Below are 14,435 nucleotides of genomic sequence, written 5' to 3' on the forward strand. Positions count from 1 at the left end.
TTTAGATCTCCTTTAATTTATCTCAGCAATAGTTTTCAGGGATCGTTGTTATATGTGTTCTTATGCATTTAATTGTGGTGGACTTGCATCTCTATTCTGTCTATTGAATTTCATTTCCTTTTTTTTTTTTTTAATTTCAGTTTCTAAATGCTCACTGCTAGTATGGAGAAATACAGTAGATTATTACATGAATGTTACTGAGGTATAATTTAGGTACAGTAGACTGCATCACTTTAAAGTGTACAATTAAGACTATACTTTGAGGGATCATTTCTATAGTTTGTTACTACAGAAGTTTCTCTGAACATGTAGAGTACCCAAAACCATGAGGAGGAGGTGCAGTGTTCTCTCCTGAGCATGAAGCTGGCTTTAGGTGTTGTTTCCACAACTGCCAATTGCCACTGATGATCGTTCTCCTCCTCCTTTGGAGGAGTAAGAGAGAGAGGACGCAGTGTGAGTGCTTTCTCAACAAAAGAAAAATTTAAAGAGATAAACTGTACTACTAAATGCATTTGCACAGATGTACATACAATTGAAACTACTGCTCCATTCAGGACACAGGGCATTTCCTCTACCTCGAAGTTTCCCTTGGGTGGCCCCATTGAAGTCCCTCACTGCCTTCACCCGCAGCCCCAGGCAACCGCTGGCATCAAAGTGGGCTTGCATTTTTAACAACATTATGTAAATGGAACTTTTGTATGCCTACATTCCTTTCTGCAGCCTAAGGAGTCTAAAATGTATCCATATTACTACATGGATCACCAGTTCAAACTTTTTTATTGGTAAGTAGTATCCCTCTGTGTCGATATATTCTGTCTGTCCTTTCACCTATTAATGGACATCTATGTAGTTTCCTGGGTTTAGCCATTGTGAATAAAGCTATGATGAATATTCATGTGCGGTTTGTTGTGCGGCCATATTGTGTATATACTTATGAGAGGAACGGCTGTTGATGTGATTGGTAAATGTTGACCTGTGGTTCAGCTTTTCTCAGTGGTTGGACCATTTCTCATTCACACAAGTGTATGCAACTTCTAGTTACTTTACATCCTCACCACATGTGTTTTCCGTCTTCGTAATTTTAGCCACGGGGATGGAGGTATAATGGTAACTCACTATAGTATTAATTTATCATCCCAATGCCTGAGTGTGCTGTCGAAAACTGACCTCTGTGCTTCAGAGCCAAAATAGAAGATGAAGACAGAGTTTGGAATATTGAGGAACAATGGCTTTATTGCTTTTCGGGGCACAGGAGGCTAGAACAGGCCAAGGCCCTCGAAAACTGTAAGTCCCCTCCCCCCGGAGGCAGGGGCAGGGGGGTGGTTTATTTTGACAGAAACTGTGTGGTGCTGCCAGCCTCCTTCATCATGTCTTTAGGGTGGTACCAGGCTCCTGAAAGAAAAGGCTTAGAAGGTCGGAGTGGAGGTTTGCAGAAGAGAAGGAAAAGGTTACTTAGTTTAAAATTGAGCCTTGTGGAGACATTAGTGAAGCCATTTTGATTTTTGTTCAACTTTATGCTAGTAAGTGGTTTCAAGTGGAGCATCTTTTCAAGTGCTTTTTGGCCATTTGTGTGTCTTCTTTTGTGAAGCCTTTCTTCTTCTTCAAAAGCAAGTCTTTTGACCAGTTCTCCTACTGCATTGTCAATCAGACACAATCTGTGTCAGAACATTACACTGAAAACTACAGAGCATTACTTCAAGAATTTAAAGAACTAAATACATGGGGACATAAAATTTGTGGTGGACTGGAAGACTCATTATGGTTTAGATGTCCATTCTTCACAAATTGATCAACACATCTAATACAGTGCCAATCAACATTCCAGCAGATATTTTAGTAAGTATTTAAGCTGATCCAAATGTTTATATGGAAATGCAAATCATCTTGAATTATCAAAGCAATGTTAAGAAGAAGGAGAAAGCGACAGACTTACATTGTCTATTCCAGAATTACTGTATAAATATTTTTGCAATTTAAAAGTGATCGGTCCTATTATTATTCAGTGTAAGAGTTTCTGCACCTTCTCACTGCAGCTTGGATGTTGCTTGACCCCTTTTTCACTCTAGGTACTTGATTTAAAATTTAGCCAATATTTCCACAGTTTTTCAGTGGGGAGAGCATACTGAAGCTAGAAAGCATTTAACTTCACAGAGAGAAAGACAGATCGCTGATCATGAGGGCAAGGAGGACCCTAGAAGACTTAGCGAACTTGCCTCTATTTCCTCAGTTGGCCAAGACAGAGGGGGGAGCTACTGATAGCAGCAGTTTCCTCCGCAGAGCTTCATGGTGTTGACTGCTTTGGGCTAACACGGAACCTAGGTGTTGGCTATGTCCTAGAGGCTGAAATCGGGTCGAGGTCCAGGGCCCCTGAGCCAGGACAGGGCATCCAGTTGTTGGAAAACACAGAGGGAGACCAGGACAACCACTGAGACCATCCCCAGGCAGCACTGGCCACTTCCTCCAAGGAATCGACCACCAGTACACTTCTCATGACTTCTACTTACTCGACTGAGAGCCCCACGAGAATTGGGATAATGTTTTACTCATCTCTGTACTCATGACTCCTAGGACTAAACCAAGCACTGAGGAAGCTCTCAGAGACATCCCTTCACTGATCCGATAAAGGTGGTGGCAAATCTTGAATCTCAACTACATTCCTGTCCCAAATAGCCTGCAGAAATGCTCTCTGCTTTCTTCCAGGAGGCAACAAATACCCTTCCTTAAAGGGGAGCCTGCCCTACACTCTCAATGCCCCATGACCCTCCCCTGTGGTGAGCTCTGATGAAGAGGGGACGGTCATCTTGGATTCCTCTCAATGGTTCTGTCATTAAGAAGAGATGTCCTCAGGGGCGCCTGGGTGGCTCAGTCGGTTAAGCGACTGCCTTCGGCTCAGGTCATGATCCTGGAGTCCCGGGATCGTGTCCCACATCGGGCTCCCTGCTCGGTGAGGAGCCTCCTTCTCCCTCTGACCCTCCCCCCTCTCATGTGCTCTCTCTCTCTCTCATTCTCTCTCAAATAAATAAATAAAATCTTTACAAAAAAAAAAAAAAGATATCCTCGGCCTAGCCCCATCCCCACTCCATCCTCTGCACTGCCACCATACCTACCAGGTTAGGAGAGCTACAACAATTTTTAAAAAGATTTCATATATTTATTGGAGAGAGAGAGAGTGAGGCAGAAAGCAAGAGTGAGAGAGACAGAGAGATAGAGAAGAGCTGGGGAAGGGACAGGGAGAAGCGGACTCCACTGCTGAGCAGGAAGCCCCCCCGCCCTGCCCATGGGGCTTGATCCCTGGAGCCTGGGATCATGACCTGAGCTGAAGGCAGACTCTCAATGAACTGAGCCACCCAGGTGTGCTGAGCTACAAGGTTTTGTTTGCATTCTTCCTCTCACTGCTTTGACCTCCTCAGTGAAATCTTACTGATGTCAGAATTCCAACTTCTTAACACAGACTAAGGAAAATGAAACACTCAACACACAGTCAAGACATAATTTGTGTAAAGTCTTTTACAACCATAAATTCAGAAGAATATAATTGGTATCACTCAGAGGCAAGGGTCTCCTACCCTGGCCCTTCCTGACCTTAGGGCAGAACTAGTTGCAGGAAGAATGGACATCTGCAACCCTTATCCAAACATCCCTGATCCCTCTGAGCCCACACTTACTTGGAGGACATCCACGGTGAGGGCAGCTCCAAGGTTAAAGCTAGGGGTCTGGGGCAGAGCCTCATGGTCACATCCTCCTCCTCCTTTTTTTTTTTTTTTTTAATTTTATTTATTTGTTTGACAGAGAGAGACATAGCGAGAGAGGGAACACAAGCAGGAGGAGTGGGAGAGGGAGAAGCAGGCTTCCCGCAGAGCAGAGAGCCCAATGCGGGGCTGGATCCCAGGACTCTAAGATCATGACCTGATCCGAAGGCAGATGCTTAAGGACTAAGCCACCCAGGCAGGTGCCCCTCCTCCTCCTCCTCTTGGAATTGGTGTTTCCCAAGAGTACAAACCAACACTGATCCATCCGGCGGGGCTCCTCGGCAGGTGCACAGGTTCACCATGGACGAAGTTACTCCCCTAGTTCTCCGTGCTCAGCTCCGGCTGCTCCTTGCACAGTTGGATGCTGCTGTATGCATTCCTCAGTTTCCCCTGATTTTTCCCGAACTCAACTTCTCCTTATTCTTACTTCCTTTGGCAACCTCCTGCAACACCATTGCCTTGTCCTTCCTTGGGTTATTCTCATCCTCCAAACCTGCTGATTTTCTGTCTTCCATCTGCTCCCTCCGTCCTCTGTTTTCAGTGTGGACTCAGCTCAGGCTCCTGCAGGAGACACACAGTGAAGGGACCAAGTAAGGTTTCAGCTGCAGTCCCCAGGGCTGCTTAACAGGCACCTCAGTCCTTCGTGTACTCATAGAAACTGAGCAGGAGGGACTTTTGAGAAATTGAATAACAACCTTATCTTACCAATGAGGAAACTGAGTCCCAGAAAGATTAAGAGATTTTCCCAAATTCCTTCATCAGTTGATGGCAGCAGAGCCCCCCCACAGGCCTTGGCTGCAAGCTTCCCTGTCAAGGCACCTAAAATACCCTCCGGGAACCCACATCTAAATTTCAGGGGACACTGAAATTAGAAGTTCAACTTAAAAATAAATAAATACTTTTCAGGAGACTTTGGATCTAATGTAGATATTTCCATTGTTAAAAATACCAGAAAGTCCTTCCTGGGGACAAATCTTTTCTCCCAGGTATATAATTCTGTTCCTTCTTTCACTTTCAAATCATTGGCTAAGAGATTAGGATCACAGAAAAGGTATGCAGGGAAGGACAAGTTCCTCTGTTACCCATCCTGGTCTTCCAGCTTAAGTAAGAATTAAGTTTACCTGAGTGGGAGTTCTTCAATTTACATTGAATACGCATGGAGAACGGATATTGAAATTGAGACCTTTAAAGAAATATAAAGTATTAAGGCAGACAGTTTTTATGCATTTTAGACAAGGAGACAATATATTTCTCCTCCAAAGGGATTTTGGGGAACTTTAATTTGGAGAGCGTCTACGCCAAATCTAGAACCTCTGCTTTAAAGTCCCTGGTGAGAAGGATGTCTTTTTACTTCTTAGTATAGGGGGTGCCTTTTTCATATGGGAGATTGGTTTCCTGCTTTCAGGGAGACAGAGGAGAGTTTGAGTGTCCTTGCACCAGTTTCTTTTCGAGTAGCTTCAATTCAAAATACTCAGTATTGTCGACCTCAGAGAGTCGTGGACCTGGGGCAGTGAAGGAACTGAGAAAAAGAGACGACAGTATAGCGAGGCACAGGGGACCCCGAGCAAACAGCCCGAGGTGCCGAGGTTTATTTTCCATAATCTAATATACCTTCTACAATGATATAGCTCTATAATGATTTACAGCAGGGGCTTAATAAGGCACATTCTTCCACAGGGTTAGTTAAGTGAAGCAATGGGAGCGGAGAAGGAGTAAAGAAATCTGTAACTGGCTGTGATCAGTTGTAAACACCATTGTACTCAGACCTTAACACAGGATAAGAGAACTAAGAAGGGAATGCACAGTGTGTTGTTTACATCTGGCTTCCTATCTACGAAACATCTTCTGCTGTGTACTTTAGAACAGAGCACATACATCCCAAGGGCATTTCACTCTGATCCTTTCGGGTTATTTTTAACCCTGCAATCTCGAGTTTTCTCAGAGATCTCGGAGTCTGAGTGAACATGCACCAGTGGTCGTTGTGGCGTTCTGTTTCCCACAAATATGCCATTGTGGTACATTTTGGGCAATCTGACCTTGGCGCCTATGGGTACCATGGTTTCTCTCAGCCTTGCTCATTACTCAGTGCCTATTTCAGAGAGAAAGCTAAACATATTATTCTTCGAAATACCAAGGCGCACCTGGGTGGCTCAGTTGTTTAAGTGTCAGTCTGTGGCTCAGGTCAGGATCCCAGAGTTCTGGGATAAGCCTCAATGTCCAGCTCCCTGCTCAGTGGTGAGTCTGCTTCTCTCTGTCCCTCTCCCACTCCCCCCACCACCACTCCTGCTCTCTCAAGCACTCTCTCTCAAATAAGTAAATTAAAACATTTTAAAAAGCAATGCAATGGTCCTCTCTGGAATCAACCCACTTAAAGCGTGCTTTCTTTTTGCTGACTCCCAGTCCCCCCATTTTTCTTTATTACCTGTCTGACCTACATCCTTCCACCAGTGATGGAGCCGGCTCAGATGCACTGCTTAACCTGGAGGTGGGGCCAAAGAGAAGTGCACACGTGGCTAGAATGGGCTGCCTTGAGAGTGAGCCATAACGTAGCTGCCGGCAGTTAGAAACGAGCCTGAAGGACCATTAGGAATAAACACTGTGATATTTAGTGGTATGGATTTTAGGTGTGGTATTGATATCAACTTCCTCGTACAAATGTGTTTAGACTCAAGCATGAGAACATGGGATCAGACAAAATGAAAGAAAACTGTGTCAAGTGTGAAGATACTAAGTTACCAAAGTTACTCTGAGTAGTATAAATAGTTTGTCCCTTAGCCCCTCATTTCCACCTGCAGAACCTAGAAAACGATCAACAGAGTCTCCACTTGCCATCAAAGTCAATCTGAGGACACAATAATTTAAACTGTTAACCCAAATTTTCCATTTTTTTCTTAACCTGTGTTGAATACCAGGCATTTTGATTGCCCATTCCCATTTTCAATGAGACTGCAGTGAGGACAGACAGTGAAGTGGTGCATCCAGGTAATATTCTGTTTCTTGGTTTGCTTCTGTGCTCAGCGTGTCAACTTTTGTCTGCCAGTGGACCTCTGACCACACACGGGAAACCCAACAAATATTAAAAGTGTAGGTTCTCTGGGTTGATCTACATTTAGGATTCTGTAGGGCTCTGTAGGGCTATTGATCTGCAAGGACCAAGGTAGATGCCACCTCCTTTCCTTAGGGGGAGTAATTCTGATTCCTGAAGCATGCACCTGTTCATTTTTTATTTATTATTATTATTTTAATCTCAGCTAGGCTCCATGACCAACGTGGAGCTCTAACGCATGACCCTGAGATGAAGAGTTGCACGCTCTACTGACTGAGGCAGCATGAGTTCCCCCAGCATCTTTGAAGCAGGCATATACCACGATTTTCATGTTGGCAAAAATAGTTCAAACTCTGGGACATGGCTTCAATCTGCTCCACCCCTTCCGGGCATGTTTCCTGAGTTCCTGCTGTGTGCGAGTCCTCTTTCCCACCCACCCATAGGAGACCCTCTAGGAACCCAATCCAGATCCCCTGGGATCTCTGTGGTCCTTTCTGTGTTATCCTCTCCTGCTCTCAGTGTGTTTGTACTTCTGAAGACACCTGTGAGTAGGACTGTTTTGGGGGCTCCTGGAGCTTCTTTGTACCCAGTCCCAGAGAATGGGGAGTACATGCAGTATATGACCCCCAGCCCGAGGTATCTCCCCTCCCCAAAGGCACCCAGCCCTTCACTAACAGGTGCAGGAGGGTGAAATCCCCTTTCCTGGCCCGGGGGAGACTAATTGTAAAACACAAGTGACCCCCAGGTTCTCCTGACCTGTCAGGACAAAGCTTCCCCACAGTTGTTGCTGGAAATCACACCTTACACAGCAATGAACTCAAAATGGTCACAGACCTAAGTATAAGAGCCAAAACAACAGTTCAAGAGGAATACGGGGGAGAAAATGGTCAGGAATTTGCATTAAGCAAAGAGTTCTAAATCACTACAGCAAGAACACGATACGTAAGAGAAAATTGAAGATGAAGAACTTTTTTGCATCAAACTTTACCACTGAGAAAAGGAGGAGAGTAGCCACTGATTAAGAGAAAATATTTGTGGATTAAATACCCAATGAGGACTCACATTCACAAGAGACAAGAGTACTTTGAACTCACTCAATGAGCAGAAGCAACACATTTGTTAAAGCCAGTTTAAGACTGGAAAACACATGTTACCCAAGAAGACACATAAGTGGTTCATAAGCACATAAAAAGGTAATCAATGTTATTAGTCCTCAGGGAAATGCAAGGAAAACCAGGTACCATTTTACACCAACTAGTGTGCTTATGTTCCAAAGACAATACCAAGTGGTGCTGAGGATGTGGAGAAACTGGACCGTCCTATATTGCTGGTGGGAACGTAAAATAAAAGAACCCCTTTGGGAGCCACTTTGAGAGTTCTTAAAAGTTTAACACAAGCTTCCCATAGGACCCAGCTATTCCACAACTAGAAATCTACATGAGAGAAGCAAAAACATATGTCACTCAAGTCTCGTTCAGAAATGTTCGGGGCAGCGTTATTCAAATGTTCGGGGCAGCGTTATTCACAACAGGAAAAACCTGACAACAACACAAAGGGTCATCGGCTGGTGAGTGGACAAACAAAACTGTGGCCTATCTGTACCATGGCATCTATTCAGCATCAAAAGGCAGAGAAATCTGATCCGAGCTACAGCATGGAGGAACCTGAAAAGGATGCTAAGTGGAAGAAGCCAGTCACCAAGGACTACGTATTGTCTCATTCCGTTTATGCAAAGTGTCCAGAAAGGAGCAATGGACCAAGACAGAAAGCAGATCAGTGTTGCTTGGGGCTGAAGGAGGGAGCGGAGATTGTCTGTAGAGGGGTTGGACGGGGTGTGGGAAGGTGAAGGAAGCCTCTGAAACAAACTAGGGCACTAGCTGAACACCTCTGTCATTGTAGGGTACTTTTACAACAGGTGAACTTTATTGTATGTAAATTTCACCTAAAAAAAGAAAGAAGGTGACAGTCCCACATCAGTGGGTCCTGGGGTCCCCAGGCAAACACTGCCTGGGGAGGGGCCACATCCTGGAGTCCCAGCAGGTGGTGACTCAGAGCTTGGTTTCCTGACCTCCCAGCTGGAGTCAGGGATTCAGTGCCTGTGCCTTTAGCCTCCGCCCCCACAGTTCCCCTGGAAACCACCAGGTGGCAGACGACTTAAGGGAGGGGCCCTCCAGGTGGCCCAAGGAGACCAGGGGGCAGCAGGCAAAGACAGGGCCACCAGGTGGCTGGAGATTGGAGGAGGAAGTGAGGGCTGCCGGACCCATGGAAGCCACTGGCAAGATCTGGATGGATCTTAAGTAGGTGTGGTCCCCTGGGTGGGCTCTAGCCACCAACCTTGAGGGTAACAGCTCCCTCCTGCACTGGCACCGATGCTCCCCTCCGCCGCTCAGCAGAGGGAAGAGCCTGTGTTGTTATTCACCTTCTTCTGAGTCTAAATGGAACACTTTGGGCTGGGTTTAGGGGAATCTGCCCTTTCCTGGCTGTCTATATAGGACCAGGTCCTGGGTGCTGAGCCATCCCTGCAGGGGCCTAGAAGGGGCGCTCTGGTCCTTCACATTGGAGCTGGGCTTGCAAAGAAGGGTTCCTGCTAATCCATATTTCCCTGGCCTAGGCTGGGCATCCTGGTCCAAGATCAGGGGCTGCAGTGACCTAAAATAAGGAACCTCCTGTGTGTCACTGCTCCTCTCTGCCAAGTCCGAAGAAGGCCCATGGTAGTGGTGGGGGGAGGGGAGGGCACAGACTCCTACACTCGGTCAAGACACCGTCCACCGTGAAGATTTAAAAAAAATGTTAGAGGACAGATCTCCTATTATATAGTCGGTGGTGAGGTAACAGCTCTGCGTGGTGACACAGGGTAGCTACACTTGTAGGCAGCCTGACATAATTTATAGAGTCGTCCAATCACTGTGTGTCATGTGAAACTGATGTCACATGGGGAATCCACTATGAATCAATTAAAAAAAAACCTGAAGATGAGGGGGAAACATTTGAAAAGGAAGCAATGAAACTATAGTTGACTGGGGAACAACATGGGTTTGAATTGTACTGAACAATGTGGGTCCGCTCACGGGTTGATTTTGTTTTTTTACAAATATAGTCTAGTACAAATATAGAAAATACACTTTCTCTTCCTAATGATTTTCTCAATGATATTTTCACTCTAACTCACTGTATTGAAAGAATAAAGTATATAATACAAGTAACATACAAAATATGTGTTAATCAACCGTTTTTGTTATCTGTAAGACTTCAGTAGGGTATTAGTAGTTACGTTTTTTGGGGAGTCAGAAGTTATACACAGATTTTCAATTGTGGGACTCTGTACCCCTAAGCCCCAGGTTGTTCAAGGGACAATTTGTATCTGTATTTGCAGATGACATGCTCCTGTATACAGAAAAATACCAAGTACACACACACACAACCCGACCACTAGAGTCCATAACCTAATTCAGCAGAGTTGCAGGGTACAACACAGACAGATCAGGTGTTTCTATACCCCAGGATTGGACACTGGGAAAAGTCGATTAAGAAAACAATTCCATGTACAAAAGCACCCATCAGAATAGTATCTAGCAATAACTGAGTCAAGGAGGCACAAAACCTGTACACTGAAAACTACACAACATTGCTGCAAGAGATTAAAGAAGACCCAAACAAGTGGAAAGATATCGTGTGTTCACGGATTGGAAGAGTTAAGGTAGTTAAGAAGGCAACCCTCGAATTAAGAAGGTTCCTGTTGCTTAGTCTATCTGTTGGGCACAGTCTCTATTCCCAGCACTGTGTGAGCACCAGGCCCTGTGCAAAGGATTGCCCCCTGACTTGCTGTCCATGCCAACCCAGGGCCCCTCCACAGCTCTGGCTAGTGATTTCCCGCAGCTCTGTCCTCCCTGGGACTCAGTCCTGGGGTCTCTCAGATCAGTGTCCTCAATTCCAGGAGGTCCACGGGGCTCCTCTTCAGGTTCCCCTCCCCCCAGTGCCTTGCTTGGAAACTCTCTGGAGCCAGGACCTCTGAGCAGGTCTAGGGCTCCGCTCACCTGTGTCCGGGATGGCTGTCCCCTTTGCCTGATGCCCAGGATCTTGGAAATCTCCATTTCGTGCATCTTGTGTGGCGCTGTTGCTGTTTTGTTTAATTGTTTCAGGCAGAAGAGTAAACCAGCTCCTGAGTCCCAAGTGGTGTGGCTCCCCTAAGTGAAAATCAAAGTTGGAAAACCATCAGTTGTAGATTCTGAATAGAGGCCTTTAGGGAGTAGAGAAAAAACACCAGCTCAGCTGAAAGCATGAAGCCAGAAACCCCTTCAAGCTCGGATTTACAAAGCAAAGCAGCTACAGCAGTAGGGACAGTTTTTGCTTGAGCCCGAGAGCTGCAGAAGGCCCACGGCCCCTTGTCCAAGAGCTAACCTCCTGTTTGGGAAAGGTCTGTGGTGCCAAACCCAAGGGTCCTTTGGGAGTAGACAGACCTGCCTCTCTAAAAGCCTGTCAGGGGGCACCTGGCTGGCTCAGTCCAGAGAACACAGGAGTCTCCATCTGGTTTCGTGAGCCCGATCCCTACTTTGGGTGTAGAGATTACTTCAACAAATAAACTTATAATAAATAAATAGTATATCAAGCTGGACCGTCTCTAGTCTCGGAAGGGTCCTCTGGAGCAAGGCTGAACTAGGTAGGCTACCAAGTAGCCTAATCAAGGATAGGGAGGCTGGGGATTGGGTGAGGCTTTGCAGGGTGCCTGGTGGGATACGTGGGGAGGGGAGGGAGGAAGGAGAAGGGACGCCTCCCTGTGTTCCGTGGGGAGTGAAAAGAAAGCCCCTTCGCTGTATCAGGGACTGCAAACCACGTACTGAAATATAAGCAGAGACACTGCTCTGCGAGAAACAGAAAAAAATCCCGACAGCCAAAGTGGGATGTATGACCTGTGGACAGAAACTGTCCTGCGGGCTTTTGATTGAGACACAGCCAAACCCAGATTCTCAAGAAAGCAGCCCTGAAAAGCTGCGGTGTTTTCTTCAGCGTCCAGGTATCGCCTCAGTGAGCTTCCTCTTCAGCCACTGTCATCAGCCAAAGTCAGGGAAAAGACAAAAACAAACAAACAAACAAAAGGAGTAAGAAAACAAAAGCTATTTTAAGCAACCAACAGCAGGTGAAAGCGCGGACGCAGTCCCCACTACCACAGATTACGCAGTCGAGGTGTCCACACTCGGGGAAATAGCAGGGGTCAGCACGTCCGCGGGGCATGGACGGGCCTCGCGTGGGAAAACCACCTGCTTGATCCTGGCGTCTCCCCTGCCAGGTTAGTGGGACTCGCTCCGCCTCCGCCCCACACCAGTCTCACCCGCCTTCCACCGGACACACACGCTCACTCGCCCAGCCGCACCCCAACACCCTCGGCACCCACTCCTGTCCCAAGCATCCTCAGCCTCCACCCGACGCTTCCGAATGCGATGGAAGAAACCGCGCTGCTACTTCCTCAGTCCCGCGAATTCTAAGGCGCAGAACCGCACCGCGACGTTGCCTGGTTTACATCAGACCCGCCCCGTCTGTGACGTCAAGGGCTTCGCCTCAGTCCCCACCCCCACCCCCACCCCGTCTCCCTGCCCCCCAGCTCCCCTCCCACCTTGGATTTCAGTGCTGGTGCTCTTCCTTCTCTTCCTCTCCCTCCTCCTCCTCTTTCCTCCCTCCCCGCCTTTCCCTCCCCCTGTCCTGGCTTCCTTCCTCACCTTCCCAGTCTCCTCCATCTCCTTCCCTCTAGCCTGATTTGGTTACCACTCCTCCTCCCTGTCCCTGCAGCTCTGGCCCCCAAACCCTCCACACACACACACACACACACACACACACACACACACACACACACGGCCGAGCACAGGGAAGGCTGCGCCAGCCAGAGAAGAACAGGAGGGAAGACTTTCCACCAGCCGACGCAGCACAGATACATCTCCCCGCGCCCTCTCTCTCCCTCTGCTGGGAACCTGCTTTGGAGACACGGAGTGCGGTGGCTGCACCTGTGGAGCTCAAACCAGTCCCCACCGCACCCCCAGTCCTGGACACCCCGGGGGGAAGGGGGGAAACCAAAAGTCCGCAACCTCTGGGCCCTCGGGCTGACACCTGCCCGCAACACCCCACACGCTGAAAACATCCCGGGGCCTGCTGCTTCACCACGCGGGCTCCTAGGACAGGGATGGCGCGCCCCCTCGTGGCCGCGCGGGGAGGCGCCCAAGGGTCCCGCTGTTGAGGGCAGGGCCAAAGGAGACCACCCCTTCTGCTCACTTAGACCAGGCTCAGAGTTCTCCGCAGGGGGTTAGTGGGGTCCCAGGCTCCCCACTCTGCCACCGCCTTCCCTCCCTCCACCGCTGGGCGCTTCCCCCTGGATGGGATTTCTGCAGTCAAAGTCGGCCTTGGGAGGGAAAACAGCCAGGTCTGGAAAACTAAACAGAACACTTTGAAGAGATTTGGGCAATTGTATGGACATAGGTGGAGCGCCCTAGGATGCTGATTTGCCTTTGTCTTGGTTGCGCCTTGAGGTAGTGGTTTACTTTTACCGGACTGTTGAAATTAGAGAAGATTGGAGCGCGGAGAGGGGGCGTACAACTTTAGTTGTCACCTGAGATCATAGTGTGCTGGTGGGCAGAATAATGCCCACCCTCCCTAGGAGCTGCCTCCCTAGGAGCTGCCCATGTTCCATCCCGCAGCAAAAGGGACCCTGCCGAGGTGCTTATGTTATGGACCTTGAGATGGGGAGATGATCCTGGATTCTCCAGGCGGCCCCTTGCAATGACAAGGGGTCTTAAAACCCAAAGAGGCAGAGAGGGAGGTCAGAAGGAGGCTGTGTGAGGGGGACTCTGCCTGCGGGGGCTGGGGCTGGGGCTAAGCATGGAGGAGGGGCCTCTAGGAGCTGGAACAGGCAGAGAGACTCACTGTCTGCTTAACCGAAAAAATAGAAACTGCCAGTTATTTTACCAGCAAAAACCGGATTCGTGGGGAATAAAAGGGAAAGGCGATTTCGGACAAACAGCTGTGGCAAAACCATAGGCCAGTCCCCAGAATAAAGGGGAGGTAAGCTCTTCTTTTTGGAGAGAAAGGGTCAGTTGGGAAGGCTGTTATAAAAGTCCATCGGGGTGAACTGTGGGTTGGAAGTGTGCTGGCGACTCCCTGGGGGACAAGGTTAGTGTTTCTTACTCTGGCCGGGATAGTAGAGGCCTATCCATGTGCATGTCAAGTCCCTGTAAGGTCAGATCAGTCTCTTCCCCTGGGGGCTGCGATGCCCTAGGAGGTAAGGAGGGCGGAGGAGCTCCCTTGCTGAAGCCTCAGGACTGCATTTTAGTGAGGTTTACCTTGACTTACTTCCACCCTCTCCTAGAGCCTCCAGAGGGAAGGTGGCCCTGTGGACATTGGATTTTAGTCCAGTGAGAGCCGTGTTGGGACTCTGCACCCTCAGAACTGTAAGATAAAAAAAGTGTGTGAGTGGAGCCCTTTCTGGGGTGTCTTCGGGAGCAGCCCCGCAGTGTCTGGAGGGGGGCTAGGCATCCCTGCCCCTCCTCTAGCGCCTGGGTTGCAGTCCAGGGATGTGACACAAGAGATGTGACACAAGAGATGGCTTCCCTCTCTCCCTAGGGAACAGAAGTCAGCCCCGGGCTCAGGGTCACCCATGA

The 14,435-nt window shown here is 48.2% G+C and overlaps 2 non-coding genes across 2 annotated transcripts; one reads left to right on the forward strand and one right to left on the reverse strand.

Moving 5' to 3' along the window:
- Positions 1 to 248: 248 nt before the first annotated feature.
- On the forward strand, positions 249 to 462 carry LOC135364243 (small nucleolar RNA U3). Its single transcript, XR_010411165.1, has one exon. It is a non-coding gene; the product is annotated as a small nucleolar RNA U3 (small nucleolar RNA).
- Positions 463 to 11,926: 11,464 nt separating this feature from the next.
- Positions 11,927 to 12,087, reverse strand: LOC135364261 (U1 spliceosomal RNA). Its single transcript, XR_010411182.1, has one exon. It is a non-coding gene; the product is annotated as a U1 spliceosomal RNA (small nuclear RNA).
- Positions 12,088 to 14,435: the final 2,348 nt, after the last annotated feature.

The sequence above is a fragment of the Mirounga angustirostris genome, unplaced genomic scaffold (assembly GCF_029215605.1).
Source record: "Mirounga angustirostris isolate CCGP_5_RB_7025 unplaced genomic scaffold, mMirAng1.0.hap1 SCAF_4, whole genome shotgun sequence".
Lineage (NCBI taxonomy): Eukaryota > Metazoa > Chordata > Mammalia > Carnivora > Phocidae > Mirounga > Mirounga angustirostris.